The 15584-nt window shown below is 44.0% G+C and overlaps 1 protein-coding gene across 2 annotated transcripts in view; it reads right to left on the bottom strand.

The window, feature by feature from the left end:
• The window catches only part of LOC132823328 (slit homolog 3 protein-like), a 699246-nt gene that overhangs the window by 233163 nt on the left and 450499 nt on the right, over positions 1-15584 (bottom strand). The window lies entirely within an intron of this gene.

Raw genomic sequence — 15584 nt, 5'->3', positions numbered from 1 at the left:
TCTATCCCACGCATCCCTGAACACTATGGGCAATTTAGCATGGCCAACTCACCTAGCCTGCACATCTTTGGATTGAGAGAGGAAACCGGAACACTCAGAGAAAACCCACGCAGACACAGGGAGAACGTGTAAACTCCACCCAGACAGTCGCCCAAGGCAGGAATCGAACCCAGGTCCCTAGCGCTGTGAGGCAGCAGTGCTAACCACTGTACAGTTAAAACTGACATCTGGGCACAGGGTGATCCTCCATTTATTAAAGGTTGCTGTCACCATTCATCTACTTCCCTTTGTCTTGTTAGTTCAAGAAACCGAGACCATTATTGAGTGTCAGTCTATGCTATTCCACAATGGGTGGCTTGGATGTGTGTGAAACAGTGAAACAGCAAACCCATCCATCACTGTATCATGGTTACAAAGTGAGTATTCCCTGTCCTGTACCTTTTACAGAATCTCCATTGGGATCAGAAACTTTGCGAGGATGCTTAAGGATTGAGAAAAATGTTATCCCCAATCAAAATCGCTGACTAGTCACAGGTAATACAATGCTCACATTGCATAATGTGCACTAATTTTAGTGTCAACAGCCTTATGTACTCTCTCAAAATACAGACAAAAGCATTAAACAGCATCTAACAGCATTGAGAAACCAAGAAATCAAAGAACACAAAGTGTTTTTTAAAATGTAAATATTCTTCTTTTATTTTGTCATTCTAACAATGAGCCGACAATAAAAATCGAAGTTTACATGCCCATAGTATATACCAATATTAAAAAGTACAGGCCCATTGACAGTGCATGTCATTCAGATGTACATAGGAATCTGGAACAGGAGTAGGCTATCTGTTCCCTCAAGCCTGCTCAACCATTCCACGTTACAACTCTACTTTCTGCTGATAAAGTTTGACTCCTTCGTTAGTCAGGAACGTATCTAGCTCCGAATTAAGAATATTGAATGACCCAGCCTCCACCTGGGGGATAGAGCACCAAAGGCTAGTCCTCCTGAGAGAAAGAAAATCTGTTACTTTTCATCTTAAATAGGAATCCCCCTTACTTTAAAAATGTGCCCGCTATGTCTCAACTTTCCCGCAAGGGAAAACATCCTTGTCAGTTCCCTCAGATCTTATATATTTCACTAAGATTGCCTCCCATTCCTCCAAACTTCAGTTGGTACCTAACCTTTCCTTATGAAGTAACAAAGCATCAATCCGTAATGGCAGTAAAGTGAATTTTCTCCAAACTGCTTCTCATACATTTATATTCTTTCTTCAATAAGGCAATCAGAATTGTACACAGTAATCAAAAACAATTACAGCAAGATTAGCTTAGATTCCCTACAGCGTGGAAACAGGTCCTTCGGCCCAACAAGGCCACACCAACCCTCCGAAGAGTAACCCACCCAGTTCCATTTCCCTCTGACTAATGCACCTGACACTACGGGCAATTTAGCATGGCCAATCCACCTAACCTGCACATCTTTGGACTGCGGGAGGAAACCGGAGCACCCAGAGGAAACCCACGCAGACACGGGAGAATGTGCAAGCTCTACACAGACAGTCGCCCGAGGAATGGAGTCGAACCTGGGACCCTGGAGCTGTGAAGCAGCAGTGCTAACCACTGAGCCACCGTGCTGCAAGACTTCCTACTTGCTTTCCTCTCCTTCTTGCAATAAGTTCCAACATTGCAATTGCCTTCCTAATCATTAGCTGTACCCTGATACTAACTTGTTATGATTCATGGACCAGGATCCTCAGATCCCTCTGCACAACAGTGTTTTGCAATTGACATAATACACTGCTTCTCTATTCTCTTTGCTAAAGTATGTAAATTCACACAGCCCACATTATATTTCATCTGCCAGTTCTTGATTCCCTTCCTTTAACTTATCTGTACCCCTCTGCAGATTTCTTATGCCCTTTTCAGAACTTAATTGCATACCTGCCTTTGTATCATCATCCAATATTAACCATTGATTTGATCCTTTCATTTAAATATATACTGTAAATATTTGAACTTGGACACTGATCTCCATTGGCTTGTCACATAGAGTCAAAGTCATAGAGTCATACAACACAGAAACAGACCCTTCGATCCAAGCAGTCCATGCCGAACATAATCCCAAACAAGTCTCACCTGGCACATAACCCTCCAAACCTTTCCTATTCATGTACTTATTCCAATGTCTTTTAATTGTTGTAACTGTACCCACATCCACCACTTCCCCAGGATATTAATTTCACATACAAGCTAGTCCTTGTGTTAAAAATTTGCCCCTCATGTCTTTTTTTACCACTTCCATCAGGCAGAAGATACAAAAGCTTAAACACATGTATCAGCATCTTGAATAGACTTCTCAAAATTCAAACTGAATGCAGCTGTCGCCTTGTATATCTCGCTACATTCTATCGCCTCATGATTTGTATGTCTTTGTACGGTATGATTGGCAAGCAAAACATAACTCTTCACTGCATTTAGGTACATGTGAAAACATTAAGTCAAATCAAATTAAATCTTCGAGTCCATTAAATCTAGCAGATAATAATGCACCAAATGCAGCATCTTGTATTGTAACAAACACAAAAACCCACAACTGTACAGAATACTGCAAAAAATACTCCACTGAATGTAGAAATATATTGTACGACAAATGCGTATTCATCTCCATCGAAGGTAGCAAATAAAACTCTTATTTGGCATCAATATAGCATCTATTACTGCACCAAATACAACACCTTTGTTATAGGATGTGCATGCTTCTGGTAACTTCATGGCTATTTCAGAATGTAATCACGTTGCCATGGGTTCTGAGTCACATGAACAAGTAAGGACAGCAGGTTTTCCTCCCGAAACGTACTCAGAAAGTTTTCTATGACAATCAAAAAGGAGGCTCACGGTCACCAGCCCTGAGATGAGCTTTTAACCACAAATTTTCTTATCAGGAACATTCCCCTCACCAACCAGGGGAACATAGAGTCATAGAGATGTACGGCACAAAAACAGATCCTTCGATCCAACTTGTCCATGCTGACCGGATACCCGAAATTAATCTAGTCCGATTTCCCAGCACTTGTCCCATATCCCTCCATTCATATACCCAACCAGATGCCTTTCAAATCTTGTAATTGTACCAGCCTCCGTCACTTCCTCTGCCAGCTCATTCCATACACGTACCACCCTCTGTGTGGAAAACGTTGCCCCTTAGGTAGCTTTTAAACGTTTCCCCTCTCACCCTAAACCTACACCCTCAAGTTCTGGATTCACTCACTCCTTGGAAAAGACCTTATTCTATTCATCCTATCCATACCCCTCACAGGTTTTCTTTACCTACTCTATCAGTATAGTATCAACAAGACTGTCTCTATCAATTCAGTTTAAATGCACCACTGGTGCCACAGAGTACTGGCTGAGAGGTACAAGCTCAGAGATATTACCATGTGCCAGCTTCCCCTGCTGTGCATCTTGCTACTACATTCAATACAACTTCCTCCCCCGGCACTGCCCAATACACCAGGTACAGTGTCTTACTGTACCAAACTGAACTTAAGTGCACCAACAGAACTTGGTGGGATTCGAACCCATGCCACAAAAAAGCATTCCTGAGAACATGACAATTTCTAGCCTAGTGACATCACAATTGTGTCACCACCTTCTCCAACTGCAACAGTTTCTACTGCACCCCAAAAGCAGCATCTGCAAATGCACCAAATGCAATGTCTAACTGCGTGACATGTAGCACTTTCTATTGCAAGAAGTGCACTGCCCTCCAATGCAGCAATTATAGTGTCTGTCATTGTAAAAAATACAGAACCTCCTCCTGCCTACCTCGTTTTTATGTTTCTGCATTTGATACCGGAGGCAGTACCCTATATTGGGGAGTAGCTGATGCTGCATTTATGCATCAGGCGGTGCAGAGGGGAGGCTTTATTTTGTGCAATGGACGTTCTTCAGTTGACTCCTGTGGGATGTGCTGTATTTGGTGCAGGAAATGGTACTGAATCTGATGATTCCCTTGTTGATTGGAACGCTGCCTCTTGATCTTCTCCCAGTACTTTCACTTGTTTGTAGTATACACAGGGCGACTGGTGCATACAGATAAAAGCATGAATGAAAAGTCACAGCAAGTGTTGGGGGAAATTAGCTGTCAATGTTCTGTATCATGTTTGTATTTTTAATTGTGGACTGAAATGAGAAAGTAATCATTTTAACAAGTCAAGGATTGCTGCTCCTTTTAAAAAGAAGTTACCTGACACTCATTGTGCAAACAGTGAGGAACGGTTTGGTTACAGGTGAGCTGGAGCGAGGGGGCTATGCAGCCAACAACAAATGCTGCACCCCAGGTTATCGATGGCAAAGGCCTCATAACTGTGTGACTGGCTCCCAGGGAGCTGTACGGCTTGGGGATGGGAAGATTTAGGTCAGAAACCATCAGACCTCTGGAAGAAAACAAGCTCTTTCTGCTTTGCAGTAAAAAGCATTTTGAGCCTGAAGATGGCTGGCTTATCCCCCGCCTATCCCTTGCTGTGATTTTTCTTAAGTTAGAGACATTTTTTTCCATCTGCACCAGTCACCCTGTGCATTCTGCAAACAAGTGAAAGTACGAGGGGAAGATCGAGAGGAAGCCTTCCGATCAGAAAGAGGGTAATCAAATACAGTATCATCTCCTACAGCATTATCCCCTATTCCACTGAACATACTATCCCCTATTCCACTGAACATACTATCCCCTATTCCACTGAACATACTATCCCCTATTCCACTGAACGCACTATTCCCTACTCCACCAAACGCACTATTCCCTATTCCACCGAACGCACTACTCCCTAATCCACCCAACGCACTATTCCCTATTCCACCAAATGCACTATTCCCAACTCCACCGAACGACCGTTCCCTACTCCACCGAACACACTATTCCCTACTCCACTGAACGCACTATTCCCTACTCCACCCAATGCACTTTTCCCTAATCCACCGAAAACACTATTCCCTACTCCATTGATCGCACTATTCCCTAGTTCACCGAACACACTATTCCCTACTCCATTGATCGCACTATTCCCTGTTCCACCGAACGCAATATTCCCTACTTCACTGATCGCACTATTCCCTACACCACCCAACGCACTTTTCCCTAATCCACCGAAAACACTATTCCCTACTCCACCCAACGCACTATTCCCTACTCCACAAAACGCACTATTCCCTACTCCACTGAACGCACTATTCCCTATTCCTCCGAACGCACTATTCCCTACTCCAAACACGGAACTGCCCACAGCAACAAGTGCAGCAACTCACAATGCAGCACGAATATTGCATGAATATGATTAAATATTGCACATCCCCTTGCATCAAATGCAGCCCTTCCTTTCACACCGAATGCAACATCTCCTACTGCACTTGATGCAATGCCTCCTACTGTAACAAATGCTGTGCCTCCACATGCACAAAAATCTGTAGGTCCTATTGGATCAAATGCACCTGTTACTGTACCAAATCCTTCGACAGCACCAAATGCTATGCCTCCTACTGAACCAAACACCTCACACTGCACCAAATGCAGCCTTTCCCAATGTTACTAGCATCTGCCAATGCACCAAATGTAGCACCAACTGCCTGAAATGCAGAGACCTACATTAACACTTGCATCAATTTTGATTGCATAAAGAGTTTATCGTGCTGCATCCAATACTGTATCTTCCACTGCATCTAATGCAGTGTCCACTACCCCACCCAATACATTGCCTGCGTCAGACTGTATCAAGTGCAACAATCCCCCGCCATTGCAAAAATGCAGAATCACCATCACAGTACCTTGCACTGCAAAAGCCTTTCCTACTGCACTGAATACACACCTCCTTCTGCTTTAAATGTAGGGCCTCCCACTGCACCATATACGCCAATACTCAATGGAATAAACACAACACCTTTGAATGCACCAAAGACAGTGCCTTATCGTGGATCAAGTACAAGACCTCCCAGTGCATCACATTCTGTATGAATCAAAGAAGCATGCACTACTTCTTCTCACATAGAATACATTCTCATAGAATCCTACAGCACAGATGAGGCCCTTCAGCCCGTTCAGTCTGTCTCACCAAATATATACTATGACCTACACTTGTTCCACTTCCACACTGCCTCTCCTACTGCATCCAATGCAACATCTCATCCTACAGCAAATATATTGGCACTTCCTACACCATGAATATTCTGTTCTACTGCAGAAAACACAAACATCTCTACTGCACCAAATAAAGCAACTCCTATTGCAGCAAATACTGCTGCATCAAATAGAAATACATTGCAGGCTATACAACTGTGCCAATAACAGCATTGCTTGCTGCACCGCATAGAACAATTCCTAATGCAAACATATAATGCACCATAATAGACCAATATCCATGGCTTTTACTAAACAAAATACAGCATCTCATACTCACCAAATACAGCATTTCTGATTGCATCACCTACATTTCACATTGTAGCAAATACAGAACCATCTAATGGACTAAAGAGAGGGCCTGCTATTGGTTCAGATGCTGCTTCTAATTCTGTATCAAATGCTGTGTCTCTCACTGCAACAGATGCCCTGTCCCCACTGCAACAGCCGTCACATCACCTACTGAATCAAGAACAGCAGCTCCTTTGCACCACATGCAGCGCCTCCTACTGCCCCCACGGAACCTCGTCCTGCACCAAATGCAGCGTTTCTTACTGCAGCAAACGCAGTCACCTCTAATGCATCAATTACCACATCCTCCAGTGCACCACTTAGAGGATCTCCCATTGCTTCAAATGCTGCATTTCACGCGGCACCAAGTGCCATGTCTCCTCCTCCATTAAACGGAGCATCTCTGACTGCATCAAATGCTGCAGTCCCTACCGCATCAAATGCAGTGATGCCCACTGCACCAAATATAGCACCTCCTATTGCACCAGCCATTGCATTGACTTTTTCAGTGCAGGATCTTCAGTTGGATCTGGCAGAACAGAATGCAATTTGCAACTGGATCAGTTTTGCTTTGTTACGGCAATGAGCAGTGTTAGACAAAATGCAACAATCCATCCCCATTCTTCAACATTTTGCGAACATTAAATGATTAATTTCACATCTAAATAACAGGTAGTTGAACAAAGTTCCAGAGCGCATCTGCTCTGGGCAGAACTCTAAGTGTGAACACAATCACAGGGAAATTGAGAAAGGTAGCTGGCGCTCAGAGTCGCACAATTTCATCTGAAATTGGCTGGCTAAGTTGCTCAGGATAATGTTTCCCCTTGCCTCCTGCAGTCAGCTGACCAATTCATCAAACCTCAGTGCAGCTCAATGCATGTAATCTCCATTGTGTCCACGGAGGCATGTAATTGCTTTAACACAAAGATATTACAGCTGGCATGCAAAAGCCAATTACAGGCATTAGGAATCTCCTGACTACATATCCGCTACGAATAATCTATGGGAAGATTACCACAGTCAAAGCTTAACAAACTGTTTAATGCAATCCTGTCTCCCTGTACAGTTGAAGACAATTTTACAATTATCATAATTTTCCAACCGCTATTGTGTTCAAAACTTGTCATTTGTGAAACTGGTGTCTGACTTCAATAGGCCGATGTTGAGAGGTGACATACACCATCAATAGGTGTCTTCAAAACAATATGCTCAAACATTCTATCACAGACCTCCAGAACAGGTGGATGTGAACCTCAGGCTGCCTGGTTTAGAGGTAGGGACACTACCACTGCACCATGAGAGCCCTCCTTGTTCAATATGCTGTAATGTGGAGGTGCCGTTGCTGGACTGGAGTGGACAAAGTTAAAAATCACACAACACCAAGCTATAGGGCGAAAGGTTTATTTGGAAGCATGAGGTGATTGTCCTGATGAAGAAAGGAGCAGTGTTCTGAAAGGTGGTGCTAACAAATATTTTAAGTTTCAAATTTGTTCAGTATGTTGACTTAGAATGGGTCACTAGCTAATGCATTAAAAAGATTTTAAGAGTTTCCCTCACTACTTCATCAAACACAATGTAACCACCTAGTACTAAGATTCAGCGAAGGATCTAGCATCGGAGATAAGCCTTCTCTTCCATTACATTCATCTCAGTATAAGAGTTTCGGGCTAGAAATGTTGACTTTCCTACTCCTCAGATGCTGTCTGACCTGCTTTGCTTTTCCTGCCTCACATCTATTGATTCATGTTACTTGTCGTCTTCAGAACCAAAGAGGAAAAATACAGTCTGTTCTTATAATTCCACTCCTGTGCGATCCCACATTATAAGAAAATCGTGGAATAGCATCACCATTTAAACTAATGAGCCCAGAATCGCATTACAACCAATACAGGTAATACAAATAACGGTCTAAATTCTTCAATCACACTATAGCCAATTCGTGTTGAAGAAACGCATATTATACCAGAACCGAACGTACAAAGAAATCAGTACTGAAAGAATATGAGCAACAGTATTGGGCTGTGGAAGGCCACAGGACATTATTTTACTTTTCACAGCTGCTGAATAGATGCAATGTAAAGGCAGACATTGATACAGAACATCCCTTCCCGTGTCACTATAAAGAAGCAGCATTCCTGTCCCATGTGATCTTATGAGAGAAATTCTATCCAAAAATGAGTGATTCTAACCCAATCTAAAAGAAGATGCTGTGTTTTGTTTGTCATTTGCTCAGGGATGTGGATGCCACAGGCTAGGCCAGCATTTTTATTGCCCATCCCTAATTGCCCAGAGGGCAGTTAAGAGTCAATCATATTGCTGTGAGTCAAATGTAGGCCAGACTGGGTAACGACAGCAGTTCCTTTCCTAAAGGACGTGGGGAGTCCAGAACTAGAGGGCATAGGTTTTGAGTGAGAGGGGAAAGATATAAAAAAGACCTAAGGGGCAACTTTTTCATGCAGAGGGTGGTACGTGTATGGAATGAGCTGCCAGAGGATGTGGTGGAGGCTGGTACAATTGCAACATTTAAGATGCATTTCAATGGGTATATGAATAGGAAGGGTTTGGAGGGATATGGGCCTGGTGCTGGCAGGTGGGACTAGATTCGGTTGGGATATCTGGTCGGCATAGACAGGTTGGACCCAAGGGTCTGCTTCCATGCTGTACATCTCTATGACTCTATGACTCTATAAGTGAATTAAAACTCAGCCATAGCAGGACTTGAACCCAGGTTCCTGGAATATTTCTTCCTTCCTGCATTGATACTTTAGCAATACCACCACTGGGCTGTCACCTCCCCAAGTGCAGTGGTGAGTTCACTGGGCGAGTATTCAATGGGTCAAGTGAGGCTAATCCTCAGGGTAAGGAGTTATGCATCACGGGTTGGTACGCGAACTGCTCTGCCTAGGACCATAAGAAAGTACAGAGAGGTTCGAACACAGCCCAGTCCATCACACAAGCCAACCTCCCATCCACTGACTCCATCTACACTTCCCATTGCCTCGGGAAGGCAGCCAACATCATCAAAGACCCCTCCCACCCCAGTTATAATCTCTCCCAACCTCTTCCGTCAGGCAGGAAATACAAAAGCTTAAATACCCACACCAAGAACAGCCTCTTCTCCATTGTTACTAGACTGCTGAATGGACCTCTCAAATTTTAAATTTAATGTAGATCTTACTCTCTATGCACCTTCTCTGTAGCTGTAACATTGTACCCCTCACTCTGCTATATCATCCTAACACACTTTGTGTGGTATGATCTGCCTGTAGTCCATGCAAAACAAACTGTTTCACTGCACCTAAGTACGTGTGACAGTAATAAATCAAATCAAATCAAAGCCCACCATGACTGAATTTAAATCCAGTAAATGCTGAACAAGGAACTGCCATCAACTCTTAGAAAAACTGACCTGGTTGAGTCAGATCCTTTTGGAGGAGGGAAATCAGGTGTCCTTAGCTAGTTTGGCTTATATGTGACTCCAGACACAGAGCAAAATGGTTGTCGCTAAAATGGCTCAGCAAACCATTCAGTTCAAGCTGAATTAGGGATGGGTAGTAAATGAAAGAATGAAGCTTCTAAGAAGTTTTAAATCACATGAAAAAGAGATCGTGATCGGTCTACCGGTTTTTCTGATGCACCAACTGAGGTTAGGGTTAGGGTGAAACCTAACCCTGTGACACCAACTTTGAGGTTGTCAGCAATCAACAATCACAGGCCCCGGACATCAATGAGACCCTCAACAACATCCAAAGGGTCACAATTAACCAGAAGCCAATTGGATCAGCCATACTCTCACTGGGGCTGCTGGAACAGGGAAGGCGCCACTGATTCTGCAGAATGTGAAGAGTTTCCTGATCTCCCAAAGGATCTTCACTAGATTCAAATTGAAGATGAGACATCCAATGGAACATGCATGACTTGTCTCAATGCAATTCTGGCTGCATCAACATATGAGAAGCTCAACATCGTCCAGGTCCAAGCATTCCACTTGACTGGTGTCTGTGTGACCAGAATTTGACTGTGAGATTTTTAAAAAATTGATTTCAAGACATGTGAATATAGAAAATCTTTTGCATAGCCATTGTGAATATTGATTGGTCAGTAAGAACTATAATGATACAGTATGCTCTGCTTGTGGCAGGAACAGTACAATTTTAAAAGAAATGCAAGTTATTTAGTGAAAATATGATGGACAATTCAAGAACACAGTGTTTTGCAGAGTATACATTCTGACAGATGGGATCACTGTATTTCCTTGCTTTAAAGTGGATTTGTGGTACTGGTCTAATCTCATTCTTTCAACTTGAAGGGAGTTTGAACGATAGCAAAGGAGTTGAACAAGAATAGAGCAAGCAATTCTGGTCTCCCTCCTATCAGAAGGATGTTGTGAAACTTGAAAGGGTTCAGAAAGGATTTGCACGCATGTTTCCAGGATTGGAGGGTTTGAGCTATAGAGAGAGGCTAAATCGGCTGGTAAAAAATGAGGTCTGCAGATGCTGGAGATCACAGCTGAAAATGTGTTGCTGGTCAAAGCACAGCAGGCCAGGCAGCATCTATTCCTGAGATGCTGCCTGGCCTGCTGTGCTTTGACCAGCAACACATTTTCAGCTGAATCGGTTGGGGCTGTTTTCCCTGGAGCGTCGGAGGCTGAGGGGTGACCTTATAGAGGTTTATAAAATCATGAGGGGCATGGATAGGATAAATAGACAAAGTCTTTTCTCTGGATTGGTGGGGAATTAGAGTGCATAGATTTAAGCTGACAGGGGAAAGATTTAAAAGGAACCTAAGGGGCAACTTTTTCTAGCAGAGGATGGAGCATGTATGGAATGAGCTGCCAGAGGAAGTGGTGGAGACTGGTACATCTGGATGGGTATATGAATAGGAAGCTTTGAGAGGGATATGGGCCAGGTGCTGGCAAATGTTAGGTGCTGCTAGACTAATTTAGGATATCTGGTCAGCATGGATGAGTTGACCGAAGGGTCTGTTTCAATGCTGTACACGTACATGAATGACCCCCAGCAAAGGAAGTGCCACTGGTTGCCTGATGCCTTTAGCCCAGCACATGGATAACACAAGTCAGTGCTATAGAGTGTTCTCTCCAAGGAAAATCAATACTGCTTCAGCAGCAGCTCTAAAACAGGTGCTTTGCAAACAGGTCTCCTCCTTGTGTTTTCACCATCTGGAAATGCTTCAAAAATATACAGACAGTTAAGCAGATCTTGAAAGTTACACATGGAGATTTCTACAGACAGTAATGCCACAATGACAATAGGGTTAGGGTTAGGGGCAGGATCAGGGTGAGGATTAGGATAGGGTTAGGGGTCAGGATCAGGTTCAGGGTTAGGATTAGGATAGGGTTAGGGTCAGGGTTAGGATTAGGAAAGGGGTATGGTCAGGATCAGGGTTAGGATTACGGTTAGAATTAGGATAGGATTAGGGTCAGGGTTAGGGTTAGGATTAGGATAGAGTTAGGGTCGGGATCAGGGTTAAGGTTAAGTTTAGGATTAGGATAGGGTTTGGGTCTGGGTTTGAGTTAGGGTTAGGATTAGGATAGGGTTAGGGTTAGGGTCAGGGTTTGGGCTAGGGTTAGGATTAGGTTAGGGTGAGGGAAGGATTAAGATTAGGATAGGGTTAGTTAAGAATCAGGGTAATGGTTAGAGTCAGGGTTAGCGATAGGGTTAGGGTCCATGTTACGGTCAGGATCAGGGCAAGGGTTAGGGTCAGGGTCAGGGTCAGGGTTAGTGTCAGGATCGGGGAAAGGGTTAGGGTTAGGGTCTGGTTTTGGGTTAGGGTCATGTTTCAGGTTAGGGTTAGGGTTAGGGTTAGGATTAGGGTTAGGGTCAGGATCAGGTTTAGGGTCTGGTTTTGGGTTAGGCTCAGTGTCAGAGTCAGGGTTTGGGTGAGGGTTAGGGTGAAGTGCAGGGTCAGGATCAGGGTTAGTGTTAGGGTCAGGTTTCAGGTTAGGGTCAGGGTCAGGGTTTGGGTAAGGGTTAGGGTGAAGGTTAGGGTCAAGATCAGGGTTAGGATTAGGGTCAGGGTCAGTGTAAGGACGAGGCTAAGAAATACAGAGTTGACGTCCCCACCTCTCAGCCTGAAACTCTGGGTTGAAGTTCCACCTCAGAAGCTGATGGCCATGGGAAGTGTGTCAAACAGTTTCATTCCCAATCTGTAAATCTTTCCCATCGCTACTATGATAGGCAGTAAATGTGTGAGAGAGTTTCCTGGTCAGCAATGATGGCAACACATTATGAGACATGTTTGTCATCAGAAGACGACACTGGGTCTGTACTTGCTGGAGTTTAGAAAGATGAGGGGAGGATTTGATTGAAACGTACAGAATACTGAGAGGCCTGGATACAGCGGACATGGAATTTTATTCCCTCATGGAGAGATTCGGACCTGAGGGAGGAGCAAATCATTACAGATGCTGGAATCTGTGCTGAGAATAACAAACGCTGGAGATCATAGTGGGTCAGGTTGCATCCATGGAGAATGAGTAAGCTCTCTCTAAACCTAGCCTGATGAAGAGTAATCTAAACTCGAAAGGCTAGCTTGCTCCCTCTCCAAGGATGCTGTCTGACCCCCTGTGATCTCCACCATTTGTTGCTTTCAGTTGGGACCCAAGGGCACAGCCTCAGAATGAAGGGACAACCCTTTAGAACTGAGGTGAGGACTAATCTCTTCAGCCAGAGGGTGGTGGCTCTGTGGAATTCATTGCCTCAGAGGGCTGTGGAGGCCAAGTCATTGAGTGTATTTAAGACAGAGATAGTTAGGATCTTGATCAAAGGTTATGAGTAGAAGGCAGGACAATGGAGTTGAGAAACATATCAACCATGATTGAATGGTGGAGGAGACTCGTTGGGCCGATTGGCCTATTTCTCCTTCTATATGTTATGGTCATACTCCAGGCACAGGCTCTTGCCATGAGCAAGCGTCATCCTCAAGGGACTACCACACACAATGATAAAATTACATTGAAGGATAAATCTTGGTCAGGACAGTAGGAATAATTCTCCTGGTATCGTGCCATGGGATCTTTAATGTCCATCTGAGAGAACAAATGTAGCGTCAGGTTTGACGTCCTGTCTGAATAAAGCAACCTTCAATTCCCTTTGGACTGCAATGAAGCAAGACTTTGCCTCTGCAGCGAGACTTGAACTCCTAGCAATACTGATTCAGGGCTAAGAATGCTGTGCTTGAGTTTATTACAGAACTGTACAGGCCATTGTGGAGTCTGACTGGGGTTTTGTGTAGCTGCATCCCTATTCTCCAGCCCTCTATTACGAAGGCCAACATTTCATTAGCTGTCTCGACTAGTTTCTGGACCTGTTTATGGTATTGCAAAGGGCTATGCATCTAAATCCCAAATTTCTTTGAATGTCTACTCTATTTAACTTTGTACCGTCTGCTTCCCTGTGAACATCTCTTTTGTGTCGAGAGTGTGGTGCTGGACAAGCACAGCAGATCAGGCAGCATCCGAGGAGCAGGAGAATCGACATTTCGGGCGTTAAGCCCTTCAGCAGGAATCTGATTCCCATCTGATACCCCATTCCTGATGAAGGGCTTTTGCTTGAAACATCGATTCTACCGTTTCTCGGATGCTGCCTGACCTGCTGTGCTTTCCCAGCACCACACTCTTGACTCTGATCTCCAGCATCTGCAGTCCTCACTTCCTCCTGCATCCCTTTTGTGTATATAATTGACCCTATTACTCTTTTGCCACTCTTCTACAATTTGTATGCCCAAAGAAGACTTCAGGATTCCCCTTTAGGTTGGCTGCTAGACTTCAGGGTGGTTCAATGGTTCCCACTGGTGCCTCACAGGACTTGGGTCTGTGTCAAGTTTGCATGTTCTTCCTGTGTCTGCGTGCGTTTCCTCTGGGTGCTCCGGTTTCCTCCCACAGTCCAAAGATGGGCATGTTAGTTGGATTGGCCATGCTAAATTGCCATCTAGTGTCTAGGGATATGCAGGCTAGGTGGATTAGCCATGCGAAGTGCAGGGCTATGGGCAAGTGGGGACTAGGTCTGTGTGGGATAGTCTTCGGAGGGCTTGTACAGACATAATGGGCTGAATGGCATCTTTCTGCATTACAGGGGTTTTATGAATCTAAATTTTGGCAGGAAGAATAATTATCTAAATGATGAGAGATTGCAGATCTCTGGAATGCAGAGATCTCGGTGTCCTCATGCATGAATCACAAAAACATTTGTCTGCAAAGACACCAAGTCATTAAGAAAGCTAATAGATGTTATCCTTTATTAAGAGGGGAACTGAATACAAAAAATAGAGAGGTAATGCTTCAATTAAACAGGGTTCTTGTGAGATGGTATCTGATGTACTGTGCACATATTGAAGGTCACCGTATTGAAGGACGGGTATAAATGCTTTGGAGGTAGTTTGGAGAAGATTTACTAGACTAATCCCTGGAGTATTTTGAGGAAAACTTAGGCAGGCTAGTTGAGTTTGGAAGAGTAGGAGCTGGTTTAATTGAAACATAAAATCCTGAGGGGTCTGGACAGGATAGATTATGGAGAAATATCTATGGGAGAGTCTAAGATGATGGGACACTTCCTCAAAGGGTATCGCTGGAACAGCGTCCTTCTCAGGAACAGGCACTTTGATTATTTTTGAAGCAGACAGATTCTTCTTAAGCAAGGGGGTTGAAAGGTTCTCGGGGGTGGGCAGGAAGGTGGATTTGAGGGTCACAGTCAGATCAGGCATGATCATACTGAATGGTACAGGAGGCATGAGGAGCTGAATTGTCTGAACCTGCTCCTGCTTTGCTTGTTCACATTCCGTGGTCGTGTGCAGTGAGCTGTCACACTTCTGTCCAAACTGACATCAGTGCTGTGCAAGTTGCCTCTCCATTCTTCAAGTTCAGTCACCTTCCGTCTATGAGCTGGAGCAACCGCTGAAAAGATGCGCGCTGAGCATGAAACAATGTTGGCAAGTGAGACACAGTTACATTGACAGCGGGAGAGAAAAAAAATTAAATGGATCAGGCATCTTGTCAGATACTGGTACCATTACATACCAGTTAAAAAACATCAGAATGGGTATATAAATAGGAAGGTGTGGAGGGAAATGGGCCAAATGCTGGCCAGATTTATTTAGGATGTCTGATTGGCATGGA

Source organism: Hemiscyllium ocellatum, chromosome 16, assembly GCF_020745735.1.
Source record: "Hemiscyllium ocellatum isolate sHemOce1 chromosome 16, sHemOce1.pat.X.cur, whole genome shotgun sequence".
NCBI classification, from domain to species: Eukaryota; Metazoa; Chordata; class Chondrichthyes; order Orectolobiformes; family Hemiscylliidae; genus Hemiscyllium; species Hemiscyllium ocellatum.
The sequence above is the reverse complement of the archived record's forward strand: the minus strand, read 5'-3'. Positions and strand labels throughout refer to the sequence as shown.